General features: G+C 44.4%; 1 long non-coding RNA gene across 2 annotated transcripts in view; it reads left to right on the forward strand.

Annotated features, from left to right (window-relative positions):
• The window catches only part of LOC310769601, a 126,452-nt gene that overhangs the window by 38,253 nt on the left and 68,418 nt on the right, over positions 1-19,781 (forward strand). The window contains exon 3 of one of the 2 annotated variants that reach the window (XR_014551724.1): positions 11,372-11,636. The exons of the other annotated variant lie outside the window; for it this stretch is intronic. This is a non-coding gene — a long non-coding RNA (uncharacterized lncRNA). Of the gene's footprint in view, positions 1-11,371; positions 11,637-19,781 lie in introns of those variants that run through there. 2 annotated transcript variants of the gene reach the window in all.

Raw genomic sequence — 19,781 nt, forward strand, 5'->3', positions numbered from 1 at the left:
TGGATATATATTACATATACAGCATTGCTGCTTTTTTATCAATAAGATTGCTTTTTCAGAAAAAAGATATATAAGCATTGAGCAATTAACTGAGCACTGGGTTGCTGCCAACTAATTTGACCCACTGAAATTAATAGACATGGCTAACGTAGGTCCATTAGTTTCAATCGGTCTACTCTGAGTAGGACTAGCACTGGATGCATCCAATTGTCTTGCTGTGCAAACCTATGCATTACCTTCCTAGAAGTAAATCTCATTGTGGTGAACTGGACTTACTCTTAGATACAGTGCGTGTACTAGGATTGCAGTCTTAACCCAAAACCCACCAACTAGCTTTTAAAAGGATAAACCTGCAAGTACTTGGCCTCCAGCTGGAATCCCTTTATCTCTGCATACTTTTATATATTATTTGCATTAGAAAATTGCTACCTCAGTCATATTTTCCATAAGGCGCAACAGTAAAGCGACCAAATCATGCTGGAAAGGAGAGAAAGGGGGAAAAGAACCTGCATAGTTTTTAAATGCACGATTTAAAAACCCACCGCTGCTTCCAGACAAAACCTTGCCCACATCTCCCTCCAGCTGTTGCAAATGAAAGAAAAGAAACCACTCTCTTTCCAGCAGCAAGGGAGGGAAACGAGCGGGTGGGGTGGTGGGGATAAAAAAAAATGAAGCAAGCCACAGCAGCAGCTGGTCCGGCACGCGAAGCCCTGCCAGGCAGGCAGCCAATGGATGAAAGGCTGCAAGCCAAGCTGCCTCTTATTGGCTGGCAACTCCCGGAGCTGTCAATCAAGAGTCTCTCCCTCCCCACCCCCATTCCCGGACCCAGCGGCTAAAGCAGCCGCCAGCTGTTCTCGTGCCTCCACCCGGCTCCCCGGCAAGCCAAATTGGGGCGCGCGCGCGCGCGCTCACTGGCTCGCTCGCGCAAGCCCTTCCTGCTCTCCTTTTCCTTTCCTCCTGCCTCGCCCACGGGAGCACGTGCCAAAGGGCTTCTGGCTTCCTGCACCGTGCGCACGCACGCACACACTAGCACATAATACACGCTCTCTCATACTGGGAAGAGGGAGGGGGGTAGAAGGAGGAGGAAAGACTCCAGAAAAAAAAAAGTCCTACTGTGCAATCGAGTGGAGGGAAAGCAGTTCATGGGAAAACCACGCCTCCCTCCTCTCTCCCTCCCTCCCTCCCTCTCTCTCTCTCTCTCTCTCTCTCTCTCTCATTAGTGTTGTTTAGCTTCCCGTTCAAGAGAGAATATGCAGTCTCTCAACAGGGCTTGCTCTCTGTCCCACTATATGTGTGTTGACTGTTGTCAAGATTTGGAGCAGTTTTCCGGATCTTTGTTGCTCCAGCATATACTTTATTTTTAGGATGTCAGATGATAGATAGATAGATAGATAGATAGATAGATGATACATCCTATCTATCTTGTGCAAACCACAGAAACAAAACACAGTGGCTGCTCACAGATGCCACACAAAATGAAAAAGGGATGGGGTGGGAAGAGGAATCGTATGTATAGCAACCTTGTGGACTTGATATACAAGATAAAACACACTTATTTTCTACCCAGGCTTTCAAGTTACAGAAATAAAATTCTGTTGCATGTTTGCCGCATTATTAATTTTTAAAAGTAGTTCTTATATCCCAGTGTTCTTAAAACTATTACCTGGCACATGGCGGTATTTACAAGAACACTTTTATGTGTTGGTGGAGGGAGCAGGATTGTGTTCTGCGACCACTGCCAACACACCTGGCAGCCACACAGTTCACTGGCTGCATGTTTGGAGAGCATAAGAAAACATCCTATGTGCACACCACCGTGCCCATGTACACGCAGAGGGGGAAATCCTGATTGGTCCAAGGTCACCCTTAACTGCATGGCTCTACACAGATCTGTTGGCCATGGACATATTCATAGGCTCATCATCACACATGGACATGAGAGAGCAGGGTCAACACAGTGCTGCAACCTCCTAATGTGTGTATTTTTTCATGAGGGCTTACTTCTTGGCTCTCAGGGGTCTTTGAAATCCCAGCTGTGTTACTGAGGAAGGCATAAGCTGAAACATTTAACTAAATAGATGTTAAGACTGTCTCTTGTTTGGTCACATGCACAACATTTTATTAATTATTTCATTTGGGTGAAAAGGCCATCAGGGACCACAAAGTGACTTTAAAAGCAATAATGGGAGAACATGATCAAAGAACCACATCTTAAGAAGTGTTGTAATGAAGAACAGCAGAACCTAATGATCTCCTGTCTTAAAACTTCCCTTTTCCTGGGAAGGTGAGGGAGGTGCACATAGCGCACACACATACCCTTTCACCCTCACAACAATCCTGTGAGGTAGGTTGGACTGAAATAAGGTGACCGATTTCACATGGTCACCCAGTGTACTTCATGTTTGAGGGCTGGGCTCTTGGTCACACCCCAACACTAATTGGAAAACCTCTGTCTCCCTATCTTATCTTCCCCATACACCACGGAGCCTTAACTTCACAACAACCAGAGGAAGAGCAAGTGGCAGTGCAGCCCACGGATATACAAGGCATCCATCATAACCTACTTGGCAAGGAGGAGGCCTTTATGTGGGGAGTTTCCATGAACATATGCAGAGGGCCTTTCCCTTCCTGGTATGGAAATTATTTAGGGCATGTGGATATTGGTTCTGGGCTCTGTTATCCCTGCTTTAGGATCTAAATATGAATCATCTTGGTGAGCTGGGCCACATGCAACCAACACAAAACCGAGTCGAGCAATTTATTCTGATCTTTTACTCCTCCTCTTGCTTTGCTTTGCTTTGTTCCAGACCACCTCCCTGATAATCAAATCTCCAAGCACGACTCAAAGTTTAAAGGAGTGGGGAGCTCTCTGTGTGTGTGGTGTGGAAGAGGTGGCTGGAAAATTGAATCCTCTTCCTACCCTCTTTTCAATTTCTTATTCGTGAACAATTATTGTCTGGGAAAGGGCTGGGGAAAAATACGGTGGATAGGTGAGGGACAGAGAGAGAGGAAGCCCAATAGTGCCACCTATTGGCTGTTTGATAGGTCTGTTTCAGTTCACGATTAAACATTGAGAAGTTGGTTGAACTCTTAAGCTTTCCCCTGGGAAAGCTGTGGCCCTCTAGCTTTTGTCAGCCCCAGCCACCATTGCCCATAGTCAGGGAAGGTGGGAGTTGTACTCCAACAGCATCTGGAGGACCAGGGGTTCCCCAGCCCTAGATAAGAAGCACCATTCAGAAATGAGGCTCCATGCTGTGTCTCTGCCTGAGTGCCAGCTCTGGCTTTTTATTAAGACTGATTAAAGCAGGGATGAGGAGCCTGTGACCCTCATCAGCCCCAGCCAGCATGTCCCATAGTTGGGGATGATGGGGGTTGTAGTCCAACTGCTGTTGGAGAGCCACACTTCTCCATCCCTACAGTAGAGTAAGTAAGGATGGGTGAATCCATTCGTTTCAGCTTCTCAAAGTTTCTCATTTGTTCCCCAGTCTTAAGTGCCTTTCTCCACATTTCCACATAATTTTGCAAAAATTTTAAAGCCTCATGAAAATCCGTCATTTTACTGCTCATTTCGCCAGATATGAACATTTTGCTGGAAATGAACATTTTGCAAAGCCATTTCCCGTAATATGATGATTTTTGTGTCTGCTCACTGACATAAGCACACTTTCATATATGCATTTTTGTACATATTACTTGTTGGGAGAACTTGCATTGCACAAATTGGAAAAGTCCAGATTTTGAAGGATGGCTGTGTTTTAGCTAAGTTCACCTTTAAATCCAAACTGAATCAAATTTCTCCTCCATTCCTAGTTTCCCAGGAATGATGGGAGTTATAATTCAGCAACATACAGAGGCCCACACAAAATCCTCATCCTAGCTGTAGAGTAAGTCCCCTTACTCTTATTGGTACCCTTTCTGAGTAAATATGAATAAAATCTGAAGCAGCGTTGCAGTGGTATATTTTGAAGTGCAGGAGCTTATGATGACGGCCCTCCTCACCACCACCCCTAAGGAGAGTCCAAAATTGCAGGTAGCTGTGTCACTGCATTATTACAGTGTTCTTCAACCTGGGGTTCCCGGATGTGGATGGACTACAACTTCCATCATCCTTGGGCTAAGCTGGGTGTGGATGATGGGGCTTGTAGTCCACCCACATCTGGATTGAAGAACACTGTATTATGATATATTCTCATGTGGGAGGGCAGCAGTACATAGGATGCTGCCCAGTTTATTAGGATCAGCAGGACTGCAATCCAGTGCATTGTCTCTTAGGAGTAAGCTCTGCTGAACCCATCAGTGCTTAATTCTGAGTGCATAGGCTCAACTTGTAAAACACACTGAGCTGTAACAACAGACATTCAGCTAGCTAAAAACACAACCTTTCACTTTAAATAGAAATGCACACAATATTGCAAAGTGGTGTTACCATTTAAACTGGGGGTGCCAGGTTTGAGTGGACGGGCACATTTGCAAATGGGAGAAATTGTTGTGGGCACTACACACTCATGCTGCAATCAGGCACAAACCACAACCTATTCTGTCGGCTACAATGAAATACATATTTCAAGCCTACTTGGTGTGTGGTGGGGGAGTCTAGGTGGGGACCTTGTGGGCAAAGGCCTCCGTGGGCACATGGCACCCACTTAGGTGACCTCTGATTGAAACTGCAAGGAACCCCCAAATAAGATTTCGGCCTCCGTGTGATTAGTTTCCACATTCTCTGAAACTATGCTGATCTGTGAAGGGTTGTAGTTTAGCCATGCAGCACCTGCTTTGCATGAAGAAGGACCTGGGTTCAATCTCTGGTATTTCCAGGTGCCGCTTGGAGAGATCCCTGCCCAGGACCCTGGAGGGCCACTGCCGACCATTGCAGATAGTGCTGAGCTAGGTGGATCTATAGTCTGATTCAGTATAAGGCAACTGCCTACGCTCCTATGTCTCAATGGTCAAACTCGAAAACTATGTTTTCACCTCATTCACCCCATGATTTTGGCAGACCTAATTGCTCCAGCTCTTAAACAAGCCCACTTTCTTGCATTTCCTTTTTCACTGCACCATGACACGGTGAGGAAAGCAACCCCCTGGATGTGAAGCCACAATTGAAAAGGCCCTCTCTCTTGTCACTACCCTCCGAGACTCCCCCAGAGCGGGGACCTGGGGAGAGGCTTCAGGAGAAGATCTAAGGGTCTAGGTTGGGTTCATTTTGGGAGAGAGGATCCAGAAGATATTGGGGTCCTGAGCTGTAAAGAATTTTATAGTTCAAAACCAGCACTTTGAATCCATCTCAAAACAGCTGGATAGACAAGGTAGAGGAAGGGAAGGAGGGAGAAGCTGCTGTGGTCTCTGTAAGCAATTAGCTTCTGGGCTCTGCATTTTCTGAGTTAATTTCTCATAGTTTGCCACCATCGGATGAGACACCATCAGATGAGAGGCAGCTGCACACAACTATAGATGTGTCACACTAAGCCAGCATTGTCTTTCAGCAGACATCAAAGGAACTGGGAGTTGTAGCTCCCATGAGATTCTGCATCTCCTCCTCACTATTGAAAACTCAGGCTGTGGGTTTGATTTAAGGCCTTGAAAAGTGGTCGTCTGTGAAGGTGGCTGGAGGGTGGGGTTTGTTTTACTCAGAGTAGACCCATTGAAATACATGGACCTCCGTAGTCATGTTCATTATATTCAACAGCTCTACTTTGAAAAGGTTGAAGGTTGAATGCAACTCCCTGTTTTACTGTGCAAGTGGAAGGTATATTGTTTGTTTAGGAAGTTTATGAATCACCTTTATCTCAAGTTTGGGGTGCTATACAATAAGTATAAAAGCAAAATACATCTAACACCAACAAATGTTTATATATTATGTATGATGGAATTAAAAAACACACTCATATATTTGCTCATTTTAAAAAATAGCAAATCATTAAAACACTGACTCATATATTGCTGCTAAACATATCATCATTATCTGGTATAGCCTATCAGGAATGTAGCTTATTAGGCTTCCTGGGGCTCAGATCAATAACTTTGCAGATCAAGCAGTGATTCATGGTTCCTTGTTCTCTGAGCCATTGGCAGGAACTGCAGCCAGCTCAAACAAGAACATTCACACCCCAGAATCCTCCTAACCCAGGTGACACCAGGAGGCCAGTTCTGTGCCATTGCCTAAAATAATGGGTCCAGAATGGCTGCCTTCTCTTGGGCCCAAATTTATGTGAAAGGTGATCATCTGAAGCCCCCACCTTAAGTAAAGCAGGAAACATTGTAGTCCTGTTAGCAAAACCAGAGATTCATTTTAGGAGATGCATGAGAGAAAGCAGATTGCATATCATGGGTCCCATGCAACCCACCAGTTCAGGGCAGGACTGGCAGGATCTGTCAGAGAAGAATTAAGAGTCTGGAGGTGGAGAGAGTCCATGTGATGAGTTAGGAGAGCTATCTGACCCATTACTTCTGGATGTCACAGAAATAATAGAAAACTTTATGGGTCAATGTTTGCCCTCCCTTTGGACAAGAAGTAGCTGAAGAGGCAGCAAACCAATTGGTGTCGCTGGCTAGTCAAAGGCAGAAAGGTACCTGGGGTGGGGACTGACTTAGGTCCCATCACCAAGGACAAATCACTGTCTATGCTGGCACAGACATACCCAGCTGATCCGCCAAAGCACATTTTTGCACGCTTGGTCTTCTTTCTTGGAAGAAGAACCACACAAGTGACTTGCTGTATAAAGAAGAACAGGAGCGACTTGTCAAGCACTGGGACAGCAACTTAGCTTCTCCTGATCATGAACCGTAGAGATTTGTTGTAGACTTGTGAATCCTGTATCCTATACTGTTAGCTAATTCTGAGACTGTGTACTGATTTATTGAATAAAGCTCTCAGGTTTTCTTGAGCTGAGAGTCTGAATATTGCATCTAAGGTGGAAAGCCAGGACATTGACGTATTCCTGCTGATTGGTTGGAGGGCATGTTGTTCACTCCCCCAGCCAGGTCCTTGAGAATCTACCTCCTGGGTGGCATGCCTCCACCTGGCTTGCACCATGGCTGTATGAAAACAAGACTTAATTTAATGTTGTGCTTTAAGAACTGGGACTGGCACCCCCCCTCTCTCAGTCACTTTCCCCACGAATAACAAGGAACATGCTATTAACACAACTGTTTGTATTGGATTATGTCCCCGTGAACAGAAGAAACCCACTTGTAAAAGGCAAGCTTCTTCCGAGAAAGCTCTCCAGCCTCTTTGATCTTTAAGCCTAATTTTATTAGAGTGAAGCTTCTACAATTTGGAGGTGGTGGGGTGATGGTAGGGGGAGAAACACAGGCTCAAAAGCCCACAGCTGGGGGTGAGTGGAATGGAAGGCATATGAAAAGACGAGTGCCGGAGGCTGAATGCCTATTTTTGTCTTACTTCCAACTGTTGACAAGTCTTGCTCCTTTCAACACTTTTAGTTTAGTTTAGTTTAGTTTTTAGTTTAGTGAGACAACTGTTCACTCTGAGCATTATCAAAGTGTGTGTGTGTGTGTGTGTGTGTGTGTAAGAGAGAGAGAGAGAGAGAGAGAGAGAGGGAGAGGGAGAGGGAGAGGGAGAGGGAGAGGGAGAGGGTGTTTTCTTCATTTTGTCTGCTGTGCTGTACTAGTGCTCCATTGAGACTGGTCTATTGGGGCTTGTGGGGACCCTGCCCCCAAATCTCAATCTGCCCTCAGTCAGTCCCCACCTGTCTATCTTCTTACTTACAACCAGTCCAGGGAGAGGCACTGACTTGCTCCCTTCTTTCTCCTTAGTCTTAGCTTTGCCCTGCAGAGCTAATCAGGGAAGAGGTTGGGCACAACAGTGGAATTAGTTGGCTGCCATTGGCTCTGGTTCTACCCATCGTTGGCTCTAGTGCCACCTGCTGTTGGTCTCTTTGCCTTCCACCCTACCATTCCCGTGGGATACCAGCCACCACTGCTGGTGCTTTACAAACATTCTACCATTAAGAGAAGTTTTTCCTAAAGCCATGTGAGAACTGTTGTAGCGCAGTGTTCACAGCAGGGGTGTGAAACATTGGGCGTAGGGGCCAAATGCGGTCAACCGGGCCTCTCTGCCCAGCCCTTGCAACTCTGCATTGCTTTCACTGAAGGCTTTTGCCTGGGTGGAATGTGTCCTTGGACTGTGTCTGTTGCCTCTTGGATAGAGCGATGTGTGTGTAGGAACCTGACTTGCACAGGCTGAAATGTAGCCTTTAAGAGTCACATCCATTGCTCCACCCACTTTTTCCACCGAACCCGCCCACCTCTGACATGTTGACTCTGGAATGGAATGCAGCCTTCGAGTGGAAAAAAGGTTTCACATCCTGGCTAAATGGAGAGGTGGAGAACATTCTTAGCACTGAGAAGCAACATGTGAAGGTTTTGCCTAAGTTCCAAGGCAGGCTGCAGATGGATGGGGGACATAGGAGCCAGCTCCTAGGGGCCATGGGGGTCTTCGCTGCCACCCCCAATAAAATTACCGTGCTGCACCCCCCAAAGTTAATGGACATTGCCATTCAAATGGTGTATGTGTGCTATGTCATGTGATCAATTGTGTGGGGCGGGGCTTACCTGTCCCCCCCCCCAATATTTTGTTCTAGTTGGCACCCCTGATGGGGGACCTGGTTCTGGTTCAGGCAGGCCAGGTTCCTTAAGGCCCTGATTCTCCTGGTATGGTCAAATACAGACTCTGGATCAGGTTCTGGATCAAACAAGCAAGGAACACAAACTCAAAGACAGGTTGGGGGTCAAGTTCTGGATCAAGAAGGCAAGGCAAATTCAAGGCAAGGCATCTGTGTGTCTCCTCAGTTTCCCAAGTCACTGAGACTGAGCAACCAAACCTGGAGCAATAATTCTGTAGAGCCAGCCCAGTCCCCATTGGTTCCTCAGCCAAATTACTGTGCTGCAGTCAGTACCCACCATGGCCATTATCAGAGTGGCACCACAGTACAGGAAGCAGCAAGCCAGAATCAGGCTCCAGACTAGGTTTAGCTGCCGCCTGAGGCAAAGGATCCGGTGCGGACTGAGACTCCTCTGGCTCAGAGTCCAAGCCCGAGTCCCAGGCCATCATAGTATGTCTAGCACCAAGGAGAGCAGCCCAATGACTGGACCAAAAGGCGGCTCTACCATGTTTGTAGGACTCTATGCCAGGAAACCCATTGCCCTGTGAGTGTCCCTGCACTATGATTCCCATCATTCCTTACCATTTGCTATGCTGGGACTGGTGAGAGTTGGTGCCCAGCAACATCTAGACCAGGGATGGGGAACCCATGGCCTTCTGAGCCTTGTTGGACTCCAACTCCCATCATTTCCTTACCATTGGCTATGCTGACTGGGACTGATGGGAGTTGGAGAAGCTGGAATAAACTTTTAAAAAAGGATGGTGGCAGAGTTCAACTTCACCCAGTTTGGGGAATAAGTTTAAAGGGGGGCAGAGATGACACAAAGAACACTGCAGTGTCAATCTCACAATATTGTGTGATGCCAAATGAAGAGAGACCCACCTCTAGGCTTGTGTCTAACCGATCACTAAAGCACTTTCCTGAATGGCTGTTGATGACTGGTGGCTACTAGCTCTTGCACACCCCCCACTCCATTGGTGGGCGGAGGCTTGCGAGAAACTGTCTGGAGAGTTTGAATGTAATCAATGAAGGAGAAAAAAAGCCTGAGTTTTGCAGAAAGCAGCTTTTATGAAGGATAGATCTATCATTAGATTAGCAATTAGCCACAGCAGTTAAATAGAAATTCCATTTGAAGAGGTAGTGCACTGTTGTCCAAATGCCATATGCTGTGACAGACTAAGGGAGGACTGGTGCCTTCTTGTAGCTGTGCTTAGAAACAGGATGCTGGATTATATGAGCATTTGGTCTGATCCAGAAGGGTTCTTTTTGCAAGGAACAACATATTATGCTGCCTGGGGTGGTGGTGATACTCTTCTCAAGACATTCACTGCATACCTGATCACCCGACCTTAGCTTATTCATCTATAATCACAAACAGATATTACCCAAACATCACCAGGCTTCAGTACTTACTTTTCACAAGGAAACTGGCCCCTAGGTTTTCCTTCCGCTGAGGGAAGTTGGCAGAACCAAAAAACAATATATTTTCTCTTCTCGCTCTCCCCCACCCCTTTTTCTTTCTTCCCCCCAGAGTCAGGGAGAAGCTTAAAGGGAAGTTGCAAAGTTCAGTCCTTTGGAGCATGTTGCTCCGAAAGAAAAGGAGAAGGGAACCAAAGCTGTCCACCATGACCCCATGAATGAAACAGATGTAGGCTCTTTTTACAAGAGCCCCTTTGGTTTCTCCAAACACATATTTGCTGACTTCTCACAGGCTTGAAAACACATTTGAAAAGGCGGCAGAGATAAAAAGGGAGAGAGAGGCAAATGGCGATGTCCAGATTTAACACAAGCCAAAGCTCCATTCTCCAGACGCACTCCTGGATGGAGAGGCCCTTTTCACCAGGTCCCCAGTTAATTTGTGGGTGAATAATAGGAGTGGAGATGGCGCAATCTGCACGCAGAAGGCAGAAAACAGAGTCAATTACATCTGTATTAAGAAGGCCTTGGAAATAAAATCTCCTTACATGGCCCTTCCACAGATACTGTTCTTAATTATATTTGCTAAGGGGCAGAATGTGTTCTTCCGGCATGTGAAGGAATTCGGGGGTGGGGGGATCTAACGTTAAGGACCCGGACGTGCCCATGCACTGAACAAAAGGGGAAAACATTCCTCTGTGTTGGCTTGCCAATTTGTCCGACGTTGCAATCTGCAGTATAAGTCCTAGGACGCAAAGCTCAGTTAATCCACTGAAGTGAGTGGGAGCTGTGCAGGAGAGCTCTGAGGTGCTGTTGACCAGGAGGCATTGGCAAATCACTACTTCTGAATCTAATCTACCCTGCAAGGTTGCTGTGAGTTGGAAGGGGCGAATCCATCATTTCCATTGCTAGTTTCCCCCAATCGTACACTCAATTCTTTTCAGTTTAAGTTCAGTTCTCCCCATTTCCACACCAGTTTGCTTTTTTTATATATATAAAGAAAATAAGCTCTCCTGACAATTTATCAGCAGTTTAGTGAAAATTTCTGCTAACATACACGTTTTTGTATGCAATTTCCCCATAGAATTTTTGCAAAGCATTTCCCCCCAATATAGTGCATTTTATAGGTTATTTTCATGAATTTATGCATTATTTTGTATTTTGGTATATGCATTCCTTTACTCATTACTTGGCATACTTGCACTGCAAAATTTGGAGAAGTGTAAATTTCAAAACATGGCTGGGTTTGGGTTTGTGTATTCTTTTGAAAAGTGTGAATTAGGTAAATTGACCCTTCAAATACAAACTGAATATACTTTCTCATCCATCTCTAGTTATCAGGCTATAATCCTGTATGCCTCTACCCAGGAGTAAGTCCCAGTCAACACAGCGGGACTTCCTTTCAACTCAAGTACACATAAATACAATTGGACTGCAACCCCACTCCTCTGAACTCCTTGGAGGAAGAACTGAGAAAATTGTAGCTGGAACAGTGCATACTCTATGCTTAAAAAATAAATAAAAAAATCTGTCATTCTGTTCCCATGAAAGGCTGACTAATCAACCTTGTATAGCTTGTGCAAAAGTGCCCACTGCCCACATTATTTTGCATAATTCATGCTGCAATATTGACTCTTGCATCATTTCTCCCAGTTTTGCAAGGGATCAAAGGACTGTGCAATCTTGCTTTAAAAATATATATATCCAAGTATGGGGTAGTTTCCGCACTGTGTTGCTCACACTGTGTGGTTCTTTATGTCTACACTTTCGAGGATGTTAGAATGACCTTCTTGATGAGGATCAGAGCTCTTCTGCAAAACCCTAGAAGCATAAGAAGCTGCCTTAAACCAAGCCAAACCCTCAGTCCATGTAGCTCAGAACTTGTGGACATCTGATGAAACGGAATGTTGGGAGATTCCGGAGAGGTGGAAAAGAAGTACTTCTTCACACAGCACATCGTTAAACTGTGGAACTCACCCCCACAGGAGGCAGTGATGTCTGCCAGCTTGGATGGCTTTGAAAGAGGATTGGGCAAATACATGGAAGATAAGGCTATTAGTGGCTACTAGCCATGATGGCTATGCTCTGTCTCTACAGTCAGAGGCAGTATGCGACAGTGGCTGCCAGAACTCTAATAGCGCAGAATTGGAAGACATCAAAAATCCCTACTATAAACGAATGGCAAACCAAACTATTTGACTATTTAGAACTGGCAAAAATGACACAGAAAATAAGAAATCAAAAAGACATAAAGTTTAATAAAGAATGGAATAAATTTATGACATACATGGAAAAAGAGGTAAAAAATCTAAAAATCACAGTAGGTGTGACGTAACACTTGTGACGTAAAGAGTCTTTTGAGGAAAAGAAACTGCAGATAAAAAATCATATAATATATTCTGAAACCGAGATGAAGGGAAGTCAATTAATGTTGTGTGTTATTTAGTTATTTAGTTATTTAGTTAATGTAAGTTAGTTAGTTGGTGTTTTATGTTAGGTGATGTTTTTTCTTTTGTTCTTTTTATTATTATTATTTCTTTTATTTATGTACTCCTTTTTTGTATGTATGTGTTATGTATGTTTATTTCTTCACTTGTTTTAATGTTGGATGTAGCAAAATGAATTAAAACCAATAATAAAAAAAAGTAATGCTTCTGAATATCAGTTGCTGGGAATTTTGGAAGGGGGGAGTGCTCTTCTGCTTGGGTCCTGCTTGTGAGCTTCCTATTGGGAACAACTGGCTGGCCACTGTGAGAACAGGATGCTGGACCAGACGGACCCCCTTTGGCCTGATCCAGCAGTCTCTTCTTAAATCCCTATGTCTGCGTTGACTGGCAGTGGATTTCAGACACGAGTGAAGTCCATCTCAGCCTGACTGAATCCAAGACCTTCTGCATGCAGAGCTGATTCTCTGTCACTGAGCTATGCCCTTTTAGAAGGCCTATGGGCTGCCAAGTTAGCGTTGCAGACCTGCGTTGCTGCTGCTGTCCGCTGGTTGATTTTAATCCACTTTATTGTTACTTCTGTCATTTTGTTTGGTTGGGAGCCTCCTCGCGGTATGGAAAGGCAGAATATAAAATGCTTCACATTCTGTTCTGTTTTTTTGTTTTGTTTTGCTTTACTCATTTGCTGTAAGCCACACAGAGAACTTGATGTTATGAGATAGCATACAAACGCTACAAGCAAGTTAATAAAAATAAGTATCTGGCTGGCAGCTGTGGGAAAGAGGAGCTGGACTAGATTGGCCTTTGGTCTGATTCAGAAGAGCATCTTTTATTAAAGAACAGGAACATCATCATCATCAGTTCCATACCACCCTTCATCTGAAGATCACAGGGTGGTTCATAATATAAAAACACAAAAATTCATACCATAGTAACTACCAAAAACAATACCCTGCCCCAGTTTAAAAGGCCATAGATTGTTTAATTAATCAAAGGCTTGGGAGAAGAGGAACGTTTTTGCCTGGTGCCTAAATACATGTAATGAAGGCGCCAGGCAAGCCTCCCTGGTCAAAGTATTCTACAAACAGGGAGCCACCACAGAAAAGACCTGTTCTCATGTTGCCACCCTCCAGACCTCTTGTGGAGGGGGCACACAAATAAGGGCCTCAAATGATGATTGCAGGGTCCAGGTTGATTCATATGGGGAGAGGGGGTCCTTGAGTTATTGCAGTCCTGAGCCGTTTAAGGTTTTGCAGGTCGAAACCAGCACTTTGAATTGGGCCTGGAAACTAATTGACAGCCAGTGCAGTCAGGCCAAGATCTGCATTACATGCTCAAACCGTCTTGCCCCATTGAGCAGCCTGGCTGCCAAATTCTGCACCAGCTGAAGTTTCCAAACTGTCTTCAGAGAGAGCCACATGCACGATGCATTGCAGTAATCTAACCTAGAGGTTACCAGTTCATAGACAATAGAAGTTAGGTTATCCCTGCACAGATGGGGGTGCAGTTGGGCCACCAGTTGAAGCTGATGGAAGGCACTCCGCACCACCGAGGCCATTTGAGCCATAGGAAGTTGCTTTACACTAAGTCAGACTATTGGTCCATCTAGTTCAGTGTTGTCCATGCTGACTGGCAGTGGCTCTCCAGGTTTTCAGGCTTGGAACATTCCCAGCCCTATCTTTAGATGCTGAGGCTTGTACCTATGTTTTGCATAGAGACTCTACCACTGAGCTATGGTCCTTCCCTTAAGACACAGGAACATGGGAAGCTTCCTTATCCCAAATCAGACCCATGGCCTATCTAGCTCTGTATTGTCCACTCTGACTGGCAGCAGCTATCCAGAGTTTCAGATGGGGAACACTCCCAGTCCCATCTGGCGATGCCAGGAATCGAACCTTGGGACTTTCTCCATACAAAGCAGAAGCTCTTCCACTAAGTGACAGTTCTTAATTTAGAAATCAATTAGGTTATTAATTAGCAACTTAGTGTATCCTCACCTATTCTTCTGGTATTGAGGAGCACAAAGGGTTTGCAAGGTAGACCACCATTTACCAAGTGGTAATAATGGAGCTGGTGTGGTTGTCACTTGTCAGCTAACACCCTCCCAAAAGCTGGTGAGTTTCAGCAAATCACTGCCTTGCCAAGCAGTTGGTTACGTGACTCCCATGGTCTTCTGTAGCCAGCCCTTTCCACATTTCTCATTCTGTGGAGCTGACATGACTCCTAATGCTCTGATCTATTGAGAAATCAAGTATTGCTAACTTAATTAACTCGGATGGTTCCTCCCTCTTCATGCCCCCCCTTCCCCGCCACCACGGTCTTCATTCAAGAGCCCTCAAACTTCTATGTTACCCAAACACCCATTGCAAATATCCATAGTGGTCACAGGGACTTTCATTTTTGCCTCCCTTAATCTTATTAAGTGCCTGTTCCCATACCTGAAGCTTTTTATTTTTTTCTTTAAAAAGCATCAATTATATTGGTTCTGGCTCCGAAACAATTTATCATCTTGTCATCTGTTGTCAAGCAGGCCGTATGACCCCTGTGTTTTGTTTGAACCTGCCTAACATTACGGCCTCTTTTTCTTTGGAATCTATGGCTTTTTCTCTCTTCCCCCCACCCCTCTCCTCCCTTTCCCCCCTTTTCACTGGGGCTGTTCATGAGGTTGGCCTAATCAGATTAGCTCAACCCAGACACAGCAAAGGTAATTTATTCTCCCCTTTAAAAAAAAAAAAAAGGCTTGGCCGTTTTCCTGCTGCCTCCCCGCCCCAAAAAAACTTTTTGTAAACTTTTCTCATCTCGGGTGAAAATCTTTTGTAAGCTGTATCGAATGAACTCTTGAAAGAGACCCACGCTTCTCCTCAAAGGGGACCTGTTAGAATGGGTCACTAGGCCAAAACAGTGGGGTACCTCCTCTCCCTTTCAAGCCGGCCATTCAGGCAGCAGGAGCCTGGACCAGTTTATGGAGAAAGACCAGATCGAATCCCTAAATCGCTGGAACATTTAATTTGGTTCCTAAACTAAATGTTCTGAAAAAAGTCCATCTTGTTTACAACCCTAATGAGATAACACTTTTTTGATGGTTTGTTGGGAGAAGGAAACAGCTATACTCTGTTCTTTCTTTCTAGCTATACTTAACCAGCAATCCAATTCATTGTGTGTGTATATGTACCATTTTTAACATGCACCACAATCTTTGACCCCTTTTCCCTACAACGCTCCTGTGAGGTAGGCTGCTGTTGCTGTTTTCCTCTGGGGGGGGGGGGACCAAACCTAGAAGATATAGACCCACCTAGATACAAACAAATTAGAATAAAGTAAATGTAAACATATTACATTTCTATCACATAGGTATGAAATATTTTTTAAAAAAACTTTGAAGGTATAATTATAGCAAACAGTTTCCTGTGGTTTCACAACTTTGCAATACAGACCACAGTGTACAGTATCATATAAATATGTCCCAAAATGTCTATCTGTGCTGGCTGAATATATATTTCAAATGCTGATTGTACCATAGAAATGAAATATGAAAAGTATGATGTTGTACAGGTTCAGGGCAGGATTAGACAACACAAGGGGGAAAATACTTTTTTTATATTCATTATTAGTGCATCAGGCACAGCAACCACTAAAGGCTATAAAGAGGGGAAACCCATATTTTTCTGACATCTTGATCCTGTGAATTCTCCTTCCTTGCACAAAGAAGTACAACCAAATCCTGTGCAGCTTACTCCCAAGTTAGGATGTCAGAGAATTCTGATGAAAGCAGAAATTCATTCGTTCATATTCATAATTGTATTCATATGCCACTTCCCTACAAAAGGAATCATGCTCAAAGTTGCTCACGACAAAGAAAACAGGAATGCATTTCAAAAACCAAAAACAGTGCAAAAACTATTTCATAATAATGTCATGAAACAACAATAACAGTGGTTTGTTTTTTTAAAAGCAACAACACCAAAACATTTCTGTACTTTAAATATAATAAGATTATGTTGGCACCTCCTGGCAATAGCAAAACTAATAAGGGAGCTTGACTGTTTCACTTTGGTCTTAGAAACACCCCTCCCAAATGATGTTGCTAGCAGCCCTTCTCCTGCAGCAAATTGGCTTCCAAAGGCATGATGTAGGGTAGCTGGAAACACCTCTCCCATGATTCCCAGAACTGGGAAATGACGTTTATCCTTCACAGAACTACAATTCCCATCACCCTGAAATAAAGTTCCTGGGATTCTTGGGGAAAGCCATATGTTTTGAATGTGCTTTACATGTGTGGTGTGGATGCGATCGATGACTAGATGGTGAGCTATCTCCAATTCTTCCACTGCCCCAGGGCAGGTAAACACTGGCGTGTGTTTTTAATTGTTATTGCCCATTCCAGGAAAAAAGAGTGAGAGGCTGGGATATGCTTAAAGCATTTCAGATATATTCTCTTTTCATCTCTCCCTCCTGCCTCTTCTTATAAAGAATTCATGCTGACCAATTTAAAGGCTGAGGGCTGCTGCAAACCGAAAGATAAGATTATCAATGCACACGTCACTTCTGGGATTCACTTGTTATCACAGGTGGTACTGGATGAAATGACTTTTGAAGAAGGGTTGCAATAAATGTGTGGAGAATAGGTCTTTATCAATGGCCGCAAGCCATGAAAACTGAATGAAACATCCAGATCCAAAGGCAATACATTTCTGAATGTCAAATGGTCGGGATAAACTGTAAGATATTGGATGTAGGAAAACAGATGATTGGAACAACACAGGAACCTGCTTTATACTGGGTCAAACCATTGGTCCATCTAGCTCAGTATTGCCTACACTGACTGGCAACAGCTCTCCAGGGGTTCAAACAAGACTTTCCCCCAGCCATATCTGGTGGTGCCAGAGAGTGACTCTGGAACCTTCTGCATGCAAAGCCTATGCTCTTTCCTTCCCTAGGATTAAGAGAAGTTCCTTCCAGTGGAGAAAAATTGCCTTATTTCCCTTGCACCCCTGCCTAGTAGGAATATCTCTCCATCGCATAGGATCGACTGGAGAGGCAGAAGTCATAGCTGAGTGGTTAGGCACATGTTTTGCATCCTGAACATCCCAGGTTCAGTTCCCTAGCAACTCTTGATTTAGAAGGAAAGGGTCTTAAATAGCAGGTCTGAGGAAAACCTCTCTTGGTCACAGACCTGGAGAGAGGCTGCCAGTCAGAGCAGATGATAAGCTAGGCTGATTTGATTCACTAAAATGCAGCTTCAGACACATTGTCCCACAGGAGGCAGTGATAGCCACCACCTGAAAGGAACCCCTGACCATTAGGTCCAGTTGTGACCGACTCTGGGGTTGCGCCGCTCATCTCGCTTTATTGGCCAAGGGAGCCGGCGTACAGCTTCCGGGTCATGTGACCAGCATGACCTAGCCGCTTCTGGCGAACCAAAGCAGCGCACGGAAACACTGTTTACCTTCCTACCAGAGCGGTACCTATTTATCTACTTGCACTTTGACGTGCTTTCGAACTGTTAGGTTGGCAGGAGCAGGGACCGAGCAACGGGAGCTCACCCCGTCGCGGGGATTTGAACCACTGACCTTCTGATCGGCAAGTCCTAGGCTCTGTGGTTTAACCCACAGCGCCACCCGCATCCCTTAGATACCACCTTAGATGGCTTTAAAAGAGGACTAGATAAATTCATGGAGGAGAAGGCTATCAGCGGCTATTGGCCACGATGGCTATGCTCTGCCACAATCTGAGGCAGTGATGCTTCTTAATACCAGTTGCTGGAAACTGTATGCAAGTGGTCAGCTCATGCTTGCATGCTTCTCATTGGCACCTGGTTGGCCACAATTGCTGGATCAGATTGGACCACTGGCCTGATCCAACAGGCTCTTCTTATGTTCTTATGGAGAACCTTCATAACCTTTATACCTTATATTTTTTTGGGGGGGAGGGGGGTTCTAAAAAGTTGTGTGGTTGGCCCGACTGAATACGAAACTAGATGGCCCTTTGTTCTGTTCAACAAGACCATTCTTACAGATAACGCAAGCTCAGCACTGTGACTGAAACTATGACTAAGTTTGGAAGCACGTAAAGTCAACAACGGTTCTGAACGGTTTCTACAGAAGAAAGAACAAGCCTGGTCAGCGACGAAGGAGAGTTTTGTTACCTTTTGTGTGCTGTTCAAGTCCAGACAAAAGCTGGAGAGGATTAACATGATGACGGGGCCCGACACACCTCCATTAGCATCAGCCAGGAAGGAAACCGGAGAAGTGTGCGAATTCCCCTACAGGGAATTATTCGCCACCATCATCACCGCAGTAAGACTGTGCCAGCACAAACGGCATTGTTTAGAGATGGTGTAATGCTGGAGATCTTCTGTTTTCAATGGATGTCAACAGTATCTTTGATCAAGAGTACTGTATTAAAAAAAAATATCAAAGCAACTTTGGATTATTTACTTACTTTTTTTAATAGTTCCAGTTAAATGGGGCTGGGCAAATCTGTCAATTTCAGTTTCTCATTTCTTAATTATTTATTTTATTTACTGAATTTATATCCCACCCTTCCTCCTCAAAGGAGACCAGGGGAGTAAATAGATATGTAATTCAAAAACAAAGCAAAATATTCTTTAAAAGTAACGATTAAAAATGCTGAATGTTGTTCTCCCCAATTTCCACATTAGTTTGCAATTTTTTTAAACACAAGTTATGAAAATTCATCAGCATTTTAGTGTGACTTTCACCTAAGATATGCATTTTTACAAAGCAGTTTTCCCTAATGTAATGGGTTTTTTAATGTTATTTTCACCAAAATATTCGTCTATATGCACACTTTCCCCTAATATAACAACACATTACTTGATGGAGAAGCTGCATTGCAAAATTCAGGAGGAGTGCAAATTTCAAATGAAGGCTGTATTTTGTTTTGTTTTTTCATATCTTGTTTGAGAAAGTATGTATTAGATAAGTTGCTCAGGTCAGGGTCATGAAATGGCCATGAAAGATTAGAGTCAATCCACACCATAGTTTTAAAGCCCATGGCTTCCCCCAAAGAATAATGAGAACTATAGTTTACCCCTCACAGATCCACAGTTTCCAGAGCCCTTAACAAACTACAGTTCCCATAATTCTTTGAGGGAAGTGTGGTGTGGATATGACCCATATATTGGTGGTGATGGTTTTTTAAAAAAATACAAGTTACATTGTCTTGTCCATATGGAATCATTAAGTTTTTAGGATGGTGGACGAAAGCCTAGATGCCAGCTTGCTCAGAGGCTTGATGAGGGCAGTGGGCCAGGCAGAGAGCACATTCAGCCACTGAA

This window comes from Podarcis filfolensis (assembly GCF_964270895.1).
Source record: "Podarcis filfolensis genome assembly, chromosome: 8".
NCBI lineage: Eukaryota > Metazoa > Chordata > Lepidosauria > Squamata > Lacertidae > Podarcis > Podarcis filfolensis.